The following is a 12,087-nucleotide window of genomic DNA, read 5'->3' as shown; positions in this document are numbered from 1 at the left end:
CTGTGTGTTTGTACAATTTTAAGTATAACGGAGGACATTTCTGAAACTGAAATAAACAAACAAACCTTCCTCTTATTTCAGCAACATTGAAACATCCTTATACTCAATGTAGTAAGTCGAGTACACGATATCAAGCTAAAATATGTTTGATAAGTTTTCAGGATGTGAATTTATTAAAATATATTTGTATTATTTAGAAAAATGCCATCTTCTAATGTATCGTAAATAAATTTGAAATCACCACTAGAATACAGTGAAATAAAGACTGATCATACAGTTTCAAAATATACAAGCGAGACTGATCGTACAGTGAGAAATTCAAACAAGTGTAATTTTCTAATTTCTGGCTTCGAAGATATGGCTGAAACTTTTACCAACACTTAAAATATACTATTAGTACGTTATTTAGTAAATTAAGTCTGATTTTGACGTTAATTTGTACAGTAAGGGTGCAAAAAGATTGTTTTTAGGTTCACCGACTAATTTTCCTTAGTGATGCACTTGAAAATCTCTTGATTAAGGCAAAGATACGAATAATGAATGTGCTAAATTTAATTATAAACCATTTGTGAATATCGATGTCAGCTGAATTAATCATTAAGCAATGTACAGATGAACATCTTACCGTTTAATATAGTATATCCAACAAATTTAAAATGTGATCCAAAAAGTTCTCGCTTCGAAAATCGCGACTTCCGGATAGCGTACAGAATAGTATCTACACTGTGTAATTGTAGCTCCACAATAACCTTCGCCGATTAACTTATGTATTCCCAGATATACTTTAAAGGCTACGGTTACTCCATGAATCAAGAGCATCGACACTCGTAGGCTAACATTATTATAGACTAGTGAGCAACTTACTTTTTTTTATTGATGAGAAAGTTAATCATACACAGTTGAGAGTTTTTTTCTGATATTTAATCCTTTTCGGTGTGCCTTCAGAATGTGTCATGTAATTATATCACTCACTGTCTTCATACTGCTTAAAGACTAGTATTTATTTTTTTATTTATTTTTTTATGTTGTAACGCCTCTTTTAAGCACCGCATTTAGACTATTTCATGGCGACCAGTTTTTATTGGCGGAGGAAGCCAGAGTGCCCGGAGAAAACCACCGACCTTTGATTAGAAAATTGGCAATACTAGTCAATTAAGATTGGAGTCGAGTGCACCCACACGAGCGGGTTTCGAACTCACAACCTCAGTGTTGACTGGCTAGTGATCACAATAGTAACTTCTTTGACAACTCGGCCACCGGGCCCCTCAAAGACTATAGTATTAAAGTCAGTCAAAAAATTTAATAAATATATATTGCATTTATGGATCTAACAAAGGCATTTGACTGCCTTTCCCAATATGTACTGCTTGCCAAATTGTAAGCATATTGAGTTTCTTATCATTAGGTCCTTTTAAAATCTAATTTTATAAACTGAAAGCAGCAGATAAAAAATCAAATGGATTCTAAGCCCATGGGCTGACAGCCATAAAGGCGTTTAGTATCAGGGTTCAACTACATATAGGTCCCTATTATTTAACGTCTTCATCGACAAATTTAAAATTTCCTATAGAGACAGGAAGATGGGCAAGGATCCCTAAACAAAATAGAATTTGTCATTTATGTAACTTTAATATTGGTAACGAATATCATTATATGTTTACTTGTACATATCCACAAATTGTGGACCTACGCAAAAAATTTATCCCACATTATTACAATACAAATCCATCAGAGATCAAAATGATTGGAATGCTGTCATATTGCAATGTAAAATTATATCGTAATATTTGTAGATTCTTAAAAAACATTATCAAATATCTATAATTATTCACTTTTGAATACATATGTAAAAACTTACATAATCATGACAACGTGTTAAATCCAAATGATAGAGACTGACTGTATATACACATGAATGTGTCACGAGAATCACGTGCATGATTGTTTATTGTGTGTTAGTTCCTGTTGTCGTATATTATTTATACATGCTTATCATAATTGTATTGTAATTACTGTATAGATATATCGTCTATTTATGTATGAATGTATATTGACCTCTTGTACACTGTTGTGTCTGAGGATAATAAAACTTTGAATCTTGAATCTTGAATCTTGACATATTTTCCTTTGTTAAAATGACAAATCGCATGTTTTTGGTTTTTAATTAATTTGGATCCCGGTGGTATAAAAACGTTGCATACGATTATCCTACAACACGACGTTACAACACCACGACGTCAAAGAGAGTTTTCTGAAACTTTTGACGTACATTTATTCAATTTGCAAGTTTCCTTTGCTTTTTTATGTAGTTGGTTGAATCTATATCTGTCTCTATTAATTTTGTGATGTCTATTTACCATGTTTACCATGCATTTATTTATTTCAAGTTGTGGAAATCGATTAAATAATTTTTACCCTAATTCACCTTAAAATGTTGTATTGTCGTAAGTAATGAACTTGAAGGAAGGAAAAATGGGACAGAAGTATAGTTTTCAATAAATGAATTATAACAAAACTTTAATCGCAGGCTGCTAAAATTGTTTGGTGCATATCATCTGTCATTATAAATATATCCGACACTCTGCAAGTAAATAAAAAGCATAAGTATTTACCCTTGATTAATTTGAATTGATTGTATTAAAAATTTGCTTGACACATAAATTGTCGAAAAACAACCATTAAAGAAAATTATTACATCCCGACCTTGAAAACTAGTTTCCCAGTCATTTGAAGTTGCTTGCTTTTAAAATGTACTAATCTTCTCCTGAATCTTCCGTATAATACAGGGTTTGCATTAATTCAATAAAACTGTTTTTTTCGCTGTTTACAATAAAATCATATTCAAAACAGTGTGGTCCTGGCCATTGATTGACGACCTTAATTATCCCATTGACTGGGACAGATTCGGTGAACGTTTGTCTGTAACGACCATTGCTCACTTCTTACTTATTATAGAATTTAAACTGTGGGGTCACTAAAGGTTCTTAACGCCTTTAATAATAAAATAATTCGAAAAATTATTCAGGAATAACTTTTATGTTTTGATTTATATTATTGATATAAATCAACACATCGTATTATTCCGGATTCGTTTTTCGAATTGCTTTATTTAGGTGTTGAAAACCTTTGGTGACCCCACATATTCAGTGTCTTTAACAAGTACATAGTGAGCAGTGATTGTTATCGACAAACGTTCACCTAATCTGTCCCAGTCAATGGGATAATTTAGGTCGTCAATCAATGGCCAGGACCACACTGTTTTGAATATGATTCTAAGTCTTTCAGTGACCTCCGTTTCATGCACAACATGAACCGTGTTTTTTTTCGACAACCAGCCATTTTTTTTTAATTTCACCACACAATTGTATCGGGAATATATAATGGAACAAAATTTGGCACATGTAACGTCGGAAAAAAACGTTTTTTTTGGATTTTTCGACGTTTTTCGACGTTTGGACAAAATGGCTACCGTTTTATAATGTTTCGTAGCGTTTTATTCCTTTTAGACCCAAACATGCAGTTAATAAAAAAAAAAAGAATCTAGCCTTTATGTTCTTTTCGTGTATCTCACTTTTGTTTTGGTAAACTATAAATTACTTATTGAACTATCAGGTAAAAAACCCGCACTAATTGCTTGGACAAATGAAATATCAACTTGGACAAAATGGCTACCGCTTGAAAAACGACTATGTAGAGATAGTTTTATAGAATCTACAATTTTTGAACTCATGAACAATAAGGCAAATGTTTTTTTCTTTCGGTAGATGTTATAAATATTTCATATTTTTTAGACATTTTTAGCTACGTCTACTTATAAAACTACCCTTTAGTCGTTAAATCAACGAAAAACGTCATTGGACATTTTTCTTATTCCAGCTTAAATATGCAGCCACCGAGTCAAACGAAATTCGACAAAAGAACGGCTTTCATTTTATCAAGAACGGACACACTTCGTTGCTTCTGCCAAGTTTCGGGAAGATCAAAGAATAAGAAATAGGATCACTATACATAAGAGATAAAACAGTTGTTCAAAAATGTAGCATTGGACATCCGGTTTTTTTAATATAGTTTTGTTGTTTTACTCCTCCAATATACTAGATATTATTAAGCATACGACCAAGAGCTATAAGAACATAAAGGAAAACATATACTGAATTAGTTTTTATAGTGGTTAGTGTTTGTTAACATTTTATTTTGTTTTGCGGAGAAAATTTCGAAGATTCTGTTTTAAATCATAGGGGTTGTAGGAACAGCGTGCTTGACGTTTATAAGTGATCCCGGATTCGTCGTCTACTGATAAGTCCCGAGCAGGGGGTTCCATTCGACTTTAAGGGATGTTTAACTACGCAGTCATTTAAGGGTGGATACCTTGTGTTTGGAAAGTACTAAATGCTCTGCAGATTATAGAATTTTTGCAACAACACCTAGAGGCCTTCATAGGTTACTTGTTGCATGGCAAAAAGTAAATCACAAAAAATACTGAACTCAGAGGATATTCAAAACAGAAAGTCCCTAATCAAATGGCGAAATCAAATTATAAAACACATCAAACTAATGGACAACAACTGTCATATTTATGACTTGGTACAGGCAAGTTTCTAGCTCTAGCAAACCATGTTTCCGTTGGCAGATACAATCGCGCCCTACCTCCCGATAGACCTTATTTGCAACCGCTTCTATTGTATTATTTTTTCATTTGAACTCGTCCATGATATGCTTGAAATATTTTCCACATATGATGTTAACCATATAAAAATCAATTAATCCAACTATCCAAATTCATTGGGACAGAAGCATCACTGGAGTAACATATATTTTTTTAAGTAGCTACATAGTTACGTATTTGGTTTCATTAAGTTTTCGAAGAATTTCAAAAAAGTTTTATGCAGAAAAGCGCACTGAGTTGTTATATTTGGAACGATTACAAAAATTGGCAACGCAACTTATGACAAGGGAAAAATAAATAATGATCCTCTGGTAGAAGCTAACATAAAAATGTATCATCTACAAGAATATAAAACAGATATGTATCCTTTAGTAGGAGCTAAAATAAAAACGTCCTACCTGTTAACTTATTTGTAGTTATCTGTTTTCAAGGTGACTATTACTAATATGATCATTGTCCGATAAAACCGAATTTGGTCATAACAATGTTGGAATTTAAAGGACAAATAGTAAAAGCTTATCAAATGTTGGTGCTTGTGTCAGCAGGGACATCAGGATTGGTTTGTTTAGAGTATATTTACCGATTAGATCATCACGTAGTACTCATATCTAACTACGGAAAAATTAAGTTTTTGACATTGAACCTATTCTTGACTAAAAGTGCAATACGGTGAACCACTCCGTTGTTTATCTAGTACAAAAGCATTTTGATGCCGAAGTTGAATGTCATGTAGAAGTTACAGAGACGGAACAAACAGTCAGGAGAATGATGTTAATGGCTTGATGTTAAACGTTCAGTGCCAAATCTAACATACATTTCAGGACAGGAGCATGCTAATTTGATAGGAATATGAACCCCTATACCAACACGTTGAAACAGATTTAAAACTAAAGCCACATAGAAGACACATAATTTGTGTCCAAGCCGACCAGTCCGCTCTAACTCCTTAATACACCATGCTCAGCGAAGATACTAATTTTAAAGTGTTTATTTTTGCCTTCGAGGACACAACGAGGAACTTAGTAATATATTCTTTAGCAAAATAAAAAGAAGACTTATCTTCAAAAATACGACCCATTTACTTAAAGATATATAAGAATATTCGGTTTTATAATGGAAAATGCATAATAAGGAGATGTGATATTATTGTGAATGAAACAACTATCCACCAGAGTCATGGATTCAAAGGCATGAAACTATCTATAACGAAACTAGTTACAAATCTATAACGTACAAAATATAGTACACTCGAAAACACTAGTTAAAGAAATGTTCGAACATTTCAGTGTTAGTTTCACGTGATATTATTTTTTAATCCCGTGATTTTATTTTTTAGTCAGAAACAAATTATTATTCATTTTGTTATTCCGTGAAAATTTTTATATCCCGTAGCGATTGTTTACTCCTATTATATTTTTATTATGATTGTTTGTTTTATTTTATTTTTCACTTGTGAAAATAGGAAACCCTTGCATTAACAAATTAAATATTTAAGCAGAGAAATTATGATGCCAAAGATCTTTTCGTTTTTGGTTACTAGTGCTGCATGATTTGTGAAATCTTTTGCCGTGATTTGGTGAGTTTCGAAATATTTGTCTCGGATTTTTTTGATTTTTTTACACAAACTAAGATGAGTTATCATTTTCATATTTTTTTCAAATGGATTCTTGGTTGACTAATATTGGTTCGAATAATGAGTCAATGATTTTGCCCAAGTAGAAGCCACATAAGAATGGTCAGTTTAACAAAAGTATATCAACTTCTTAAGCACCTAACTTTACAATTTGTTGGTAAAAAATTTTACATTTTCATCTCGATATGTCACAATTTTCCCAGAGTTTAATGCGTATACTTACTTAAACATTGAATGCATATGCGCAAAATCTCTGTCAAATTCTAGGGTTCTTTGTAACTAGTTAGTTAAGCGTAAATCTAAAGAATAAGTGTTGTTTATCAATTATATATATACAAGGAATAATTATACTTCGGCTGTTGTCTGCTCGTGGTCGAGTTGTTGTCTCTTTGACATATTCCACATTTCCACACTCAATTTTATAACTGTATTCTGGGATTTATTTTTATCCTTTGTTTCATTAAACTGATCTAGTTTTGATTGACCTACGCAAGAAGTATTACTAAGTATAGTAAATCTGTTCAAAAGATTTTTTATTTTCTTTATTTGGAAGGAAACAGATGCTTTAAAAAACATATATTAAAAGATCAAAATTGTTGTATAGTGCCAGTTGCTATACAATAAGTGATAATACTGAGCTATACGCCCAGTGAGAATCATTTCCACACGTAACATATTGCTTGGTTTTTCTATTTTTCAGTGACGATCATTTATCTCATTTGGCTTTGACGAACTCAGTCTGATTGATTTGTTGACAAGATAAGAATCCAATGGGCATTAAATGATAACTGAACTGCACGTTCAGCAGCCGACTTTATTGTCATCAGTTTTCCCGCGGTTTTCTTGACATTGATAGTTTCCTGTTTTCATATGAAGTTTACTTTAAACAATGATTATACAAATTCAAAATAATGTAATAATTACTAAAACAATTTGCGAATAAATACATATATTGTACTGAATTCTATGCCTATTAACTGAGTGATATATTTCATTTGATAAGCTTGGTTTTTTTTAAATAGATAAGACCGAATCCTGACATATCATCGGGATCATAATGGCAAAACAAGCCTAGAAAAAACAGAACAGTCTTTGGAAATACTCAAATAATTTACCATGAAGAGATTTGAGACATAATGAACATAAGCGAAAAACAAATCTATCACAAAGAAAACATACTCCTAGTAAGCATGAAAGCAATACACATCTATCTCTCTATATATACTTCACATAAAGTCAGGGTTCCTGTAAGAACATCAGATCAACAGAAATTTAAAATATCCAACTGTGTCATGTTAATCATTTTCATTCTGAAGTACTAAACATTCAAAGTTTCTTTTACTTTTACAGTTATAAAAGAACACGTAGTATAAAAATCAATGGCACATATTGGTATTTCATCTATGTACAGTCCTCCTTTTTTTTTACATATCATCTCTTTCCAATTGTATTTCACCAACTGTAATATCCTTGAAATCCTCTACAGGTCCCGTTCCTTCGTCACTATCTATTTTATTTAGTTCTACTTCTTCTGGAACTTCTTTGGCCTGTCTTTGTTGAGCTATATAAACACACAAACCAATCAGAAATCCTCCAATAACAAATATTCCTATTACAATGCCTACAATGAAGATCTGGGGAGAATTTTTCCCTGAAAAGAAATTTAGAATGACGTCAACGTAACATATTACAGTTCACTTTGTTGAGTGACTGAAGAGTGTTTTGTACACCAAGCACGCATCTGGTTACATAATTATAAGCCCGGTATCTTTGATGAGTTCTTGAACACTAACAAGCAACTGTAAAAATAACTACCATCGATATATATTATGTTTTGTCATGAAAGTCTATGTCTAAGAACAACACGAAACAAACAGTATGGCATTTTTTTTATTCGGCTTTTTGTTGGGCATTCTTTCATTACAGTTTTGTTTTACTTCTATTTTTGTTATCTTTTCAGGTTCATTTTAACGTTTAAAACTTGTGTCGATTTAGAGCTTGACCTATCATACAAAGATCGGTTTATAATTGACACATTTAAATTTAACTTTTCATTTCTTTTGGTGATTCTTTCTTTTTCGCTGGTTGCTGTACCATGACCAGCTTCCAATGTATCGTAACATAGTTTTTCCTGACTCTTGTTTTTAAAATGAAAGTCCGCCAGCTACCACATTGTTGTAACATAGTTTCTTTATGTCAATAGTTTTTAAATTGAAGGATGTGTATTTTACCTCCAGATGTGTACCCTTTATCACCTGTTGATTCTGTCTCCACTGATTCCTCTGAAGGTTTGTTACAAAGCTGTTTATAGTTACTGCATGGTGTTGGATCTTCTATTGTTTGATTACCTTCAAATTATATAATTGGACAGGTATATTTATACCAATATGAAAGAAAAACGTAAAATGCTATTATATTTGTTCTTTATTATACTAGTAGTGACGTTACGCACGTTATTCCCGACACACTTTTTTTGATTAAAGCAAAACATATGTCTTATTCTTTTTCGGATCTATCTGCGTTTTTTTTACATTTTGTCATTTGGTCTCTTATAGAGGGTTGTATCATCGGGACCTAACATCCCGTATATACCTTCTTATTTCATATAGACTTATGCATTACCGAAAAAATTAATACGATATAGTTTGTTGTTTGTTGCCTACGTTACTTTCAGTTGGAAATATTTCATGCATATTTAGTACAACCAAACATAAAGAAGTATCCATATTGATGTTCAAAACAAAAACTGCAAGAGAAATAAAAAAAAATCCCAATAATCATTAATCGCCGTAAAACGTAAAAATTTGACTTTACGATTTGAGACGCAATAATGTGCGTAACGTCAGTCCTATACGTAACGGCCGAACGATTAAAACATGTTTTATGGCGTGAAGAGCTGTACTAAATAGTTACAGATTGAGCAGTAAATAGATGTTAATAGTATGTGTTTATAGATTATCGTTGATCATCTCAACGACATTGATTTTCTCGCTTGAGCCGGGACGTAAGACCCATGAATGAAATTTTGCGCATGATCAAGCATCCCTAAAAACTCCACAAAACTCAAATGAAAAGTGCTATGTCAGATTTTAGGGGACTATTTCAAATTGGAACAACAATAGCATCTTTGCTGAATTATTATTCCCGATTATTTGTAAAAATTCTGTATCAGGTGTATTCAAACTTTTTTTATTTTTTATATTTCAAATGCAGCATAAGGCATCAAAAGGACATATAAAGCCATTGTTTATTTTAAAACAAATTGAATACACAGGTCCATAGGATTTCTAGTTTTAAAACAAACAATCAAAGTGGACTATTATTGTTTCAGCATATTTCTCATAAATCTCATAGCGTGTTGACGTGTCTTAGTGAAGTGTCTGAAGCGTGTTGACGTGCCTGAGACGCATTTTAATGTACATGAAACACTTGGTGGTGTGCCTGAAGCGTGTTGACGTGCCTGAGACGCATTTTAATGTACATGAAACACTTGGTGGTGTGCCTGAAGCGTGTTGACGTGCCTCAGACGCATTTTAATGTACATGAAACACTTGGTGGTGTGCCTGAAGCGTGTTGAAGTGCCTCAGACGCATTTTAACATGCTCGTGAGGCGTGTTGATGTGCCTTTGACTCGTTTTAATGTGCCTGAGACGCGTGTTGATGTGGTTGGGACGCGATTCAACGTGCCCATGAGTCGTGCTAATGTTATGGAGATTCATTTTAATGTTCCTGAAACGCGTGTTGATGTGCCCGAAGCGTGTTGATGTGCCCGAAGCGTGTTGAAGTGCCTGAGACGCGATTTAACGTGCCCGTGATGCGTGTTGATGTGCCTTAGACTCGTTTTAATGTGCCCGAGACGCGTGTATATGTACATGAAACGCATGCTGATGTGCTTGAGACGCGTATTACCGTGACCGAGAGGCGTGTTGACGTGCCGGAGACGCATTTTAATGTACCCGAAACGCGTGTTGATGGGCATGCAACGCGTGTACATGTGCTTGGGACGCGTTTTAACGTAAAACGAGCCCGTGAGGCGTGTTAATGTGGTGGAGACGCATTTTAATGTACCTGAAACGGGTGTTGATGTGCCTGAAGCGTGTTGAAGTGCCCGAGACGCGGTTTAACGTGCCCGTGAGCCGTGTTGATGTGCCTTAGACTCGTTTTAATGTGCCCAAGACGCGTGTATATGAACATGAAACGCATGCTGATGTGCTTGAGACGCGTATTACCGTGACCGAGAGGCGTGTTGACGTGCAGGAGACGCATTTTAATGTACCTGAAACGCGTGTTGATGTGGCTGAAGCGTGTTGAAGTGCTTAAGACGCGGTTTAATGAGCCCGTGAGGAGTGTTGATGTGCCTTAGACTCGTTTTAATGTGCCTGTGCGTGTTGATTGGCATGAAACGCGTGTTGATGTTCTCGGGACGCGTATTAACGTGTTTGAGAGAAGTATTAATGTGTCTGAGACGCGTGTTGATGTGCTTGAGATGCGTGTTGATGTGCCTGATGCGTTTTGACTTGCTCGAGTCCCATGTTTAATTATGTGCCTTAGACGAGGATTGATGTGCGTGTGACATGTGCAGATGTGCCTGAGACGTGTGTTGATCTGCGAGAGTCGCGTTTTTGGTGTGCGTGAGACGCGTGTTAATGTGCGCAAGACTCGTGTTCATGTGCGTAAGACCCATGTTGATGTTCCTCAGACGCGTGTTAATGTGCCTGCGACCATTGTTGATGTGCATGACGCGAGTTGATGTGCGTGAGACGCGTTTTGATGATACCTATGTTGATGTTCCGGACGCGTGTTGATGTACGTGAGACCCATGTTGATGTTCCTGGAACGAGTGTTGATGTACGTGACGCTTGTTGATGTGCCGGAGACGCAAGTTAATGTGCGAATGACGCGTATAAATGTGCATTAGGCGTGTTGTTGTTCGTGAGACGCGTAATGATGTGAATGAGACGCGTGTTGTTGTGCGTGAGACGCGTATTGATGTCCGTTAGACGCGTATTGATGTGCGTTAGACGCGTATTGATGTGCGTTAGACGCGTGTTGTTGTGCGTGAGACGCGTATTTATGTGAATGAGACGCATGTTTTTGTGCGTGAGACGCGTGTTGTGCTTCAGAGGTTCATATAAAAAGTTATCTTTTTATTAATTTCCTTGTGTCTGCATTGCAAAAAATTCTACATTATTGTTTTACGTAATTTAGTTACCTGTTACCCAAGTTTATTCAAACTATGACTTACCAAAGTGCCTAAGAGTATATATCATAGGTGACAAAGAACTTGTACAAATACTACAGACAGGTAAATTTCCACTTTCTGTTGTTGAATTTTCTGAAATCATTGATAACTTGTAAAAGTAAATTTAAGCGTGTGTGGGAGATACACAAATTGTACCTTGTTCAGAAATTCTGTACCCGATTAGATTGATTCATTTTGTAAACTCTCAAAAAGCCAATTTAATGCTAAATTTTATTTTCAAATATCAGGATGACTAATGTTTTTTTTAATTGAGATACTAATCCTAAAACATGCCTTGGGTATAAATAACCAACACAAATAAATAGAGACAAACTTTATCTTTATCTACCTGCTTTCAAAGGATAAACTGGTCGAGCTTAAGAACATACAATAATAAGACCATAGATACACAAACAGTTACAATCATGTTTGTATGGACGAGTAGGAGGTTTACAATCATGTTTGTATGGACGAGTAGGAGGTTTACAATCATGTTTGTATGGACGAGTAGGAGGTTTACAATCATGTTTGTATGGACGAGTAGGA

General features: G+C 34.5%; 1 protein-coding gene across 6 annotated transcripts in view; it reads right to left on the bottom strand.

Annotated features, from left to right (window-relative positions):
- Positions 1-5,205, bottom strand: part of LOC134697251 (CD109 antigen-like) — a 65,975-nt gene extending 60,770 nt beyond the window's left edge. For 3 of the 6 annotated variants that reach the window (XM_063559407.1, XM_063559406.1, XM_063559405.1), the window contains exon 1: positions 5,065-5,204. The gene's annotated coding sequence lies outside the window, so the exon portion shown is untranslated. Of the gene's footprint in view, positions 1-1,858; positions 1,924-5,064 lie in introns of those variants that run through there. The other 3 variants (XM_063559402.1, XM_063559408.1, XM_063559404.1) reach the window with 2 other exon arrangements.
- Between the last annotated feature and the right edge of the window lie 6,882 nt (positions 5,206-12,087).

This window comes from Mytilus trossulus, chromosome 14, assembly GCF_036588685.1.
Source record: "Mytilus trossulus isolate FHL-02 chromosome 14, PNRI_Mtr1.1.1.hap1, whole genome shotgun sequence".
In the NCBI taxonomy this organism is placed as follows: Eukaryota; Metazoa; Mollusca; class Bivalvia; order Mytilida; family Mytilidae; genus Mytilus; species Mytilus trossulus.
This window is presented reverse-complemented; position numbering and strand designations above follow the sequence as displayed.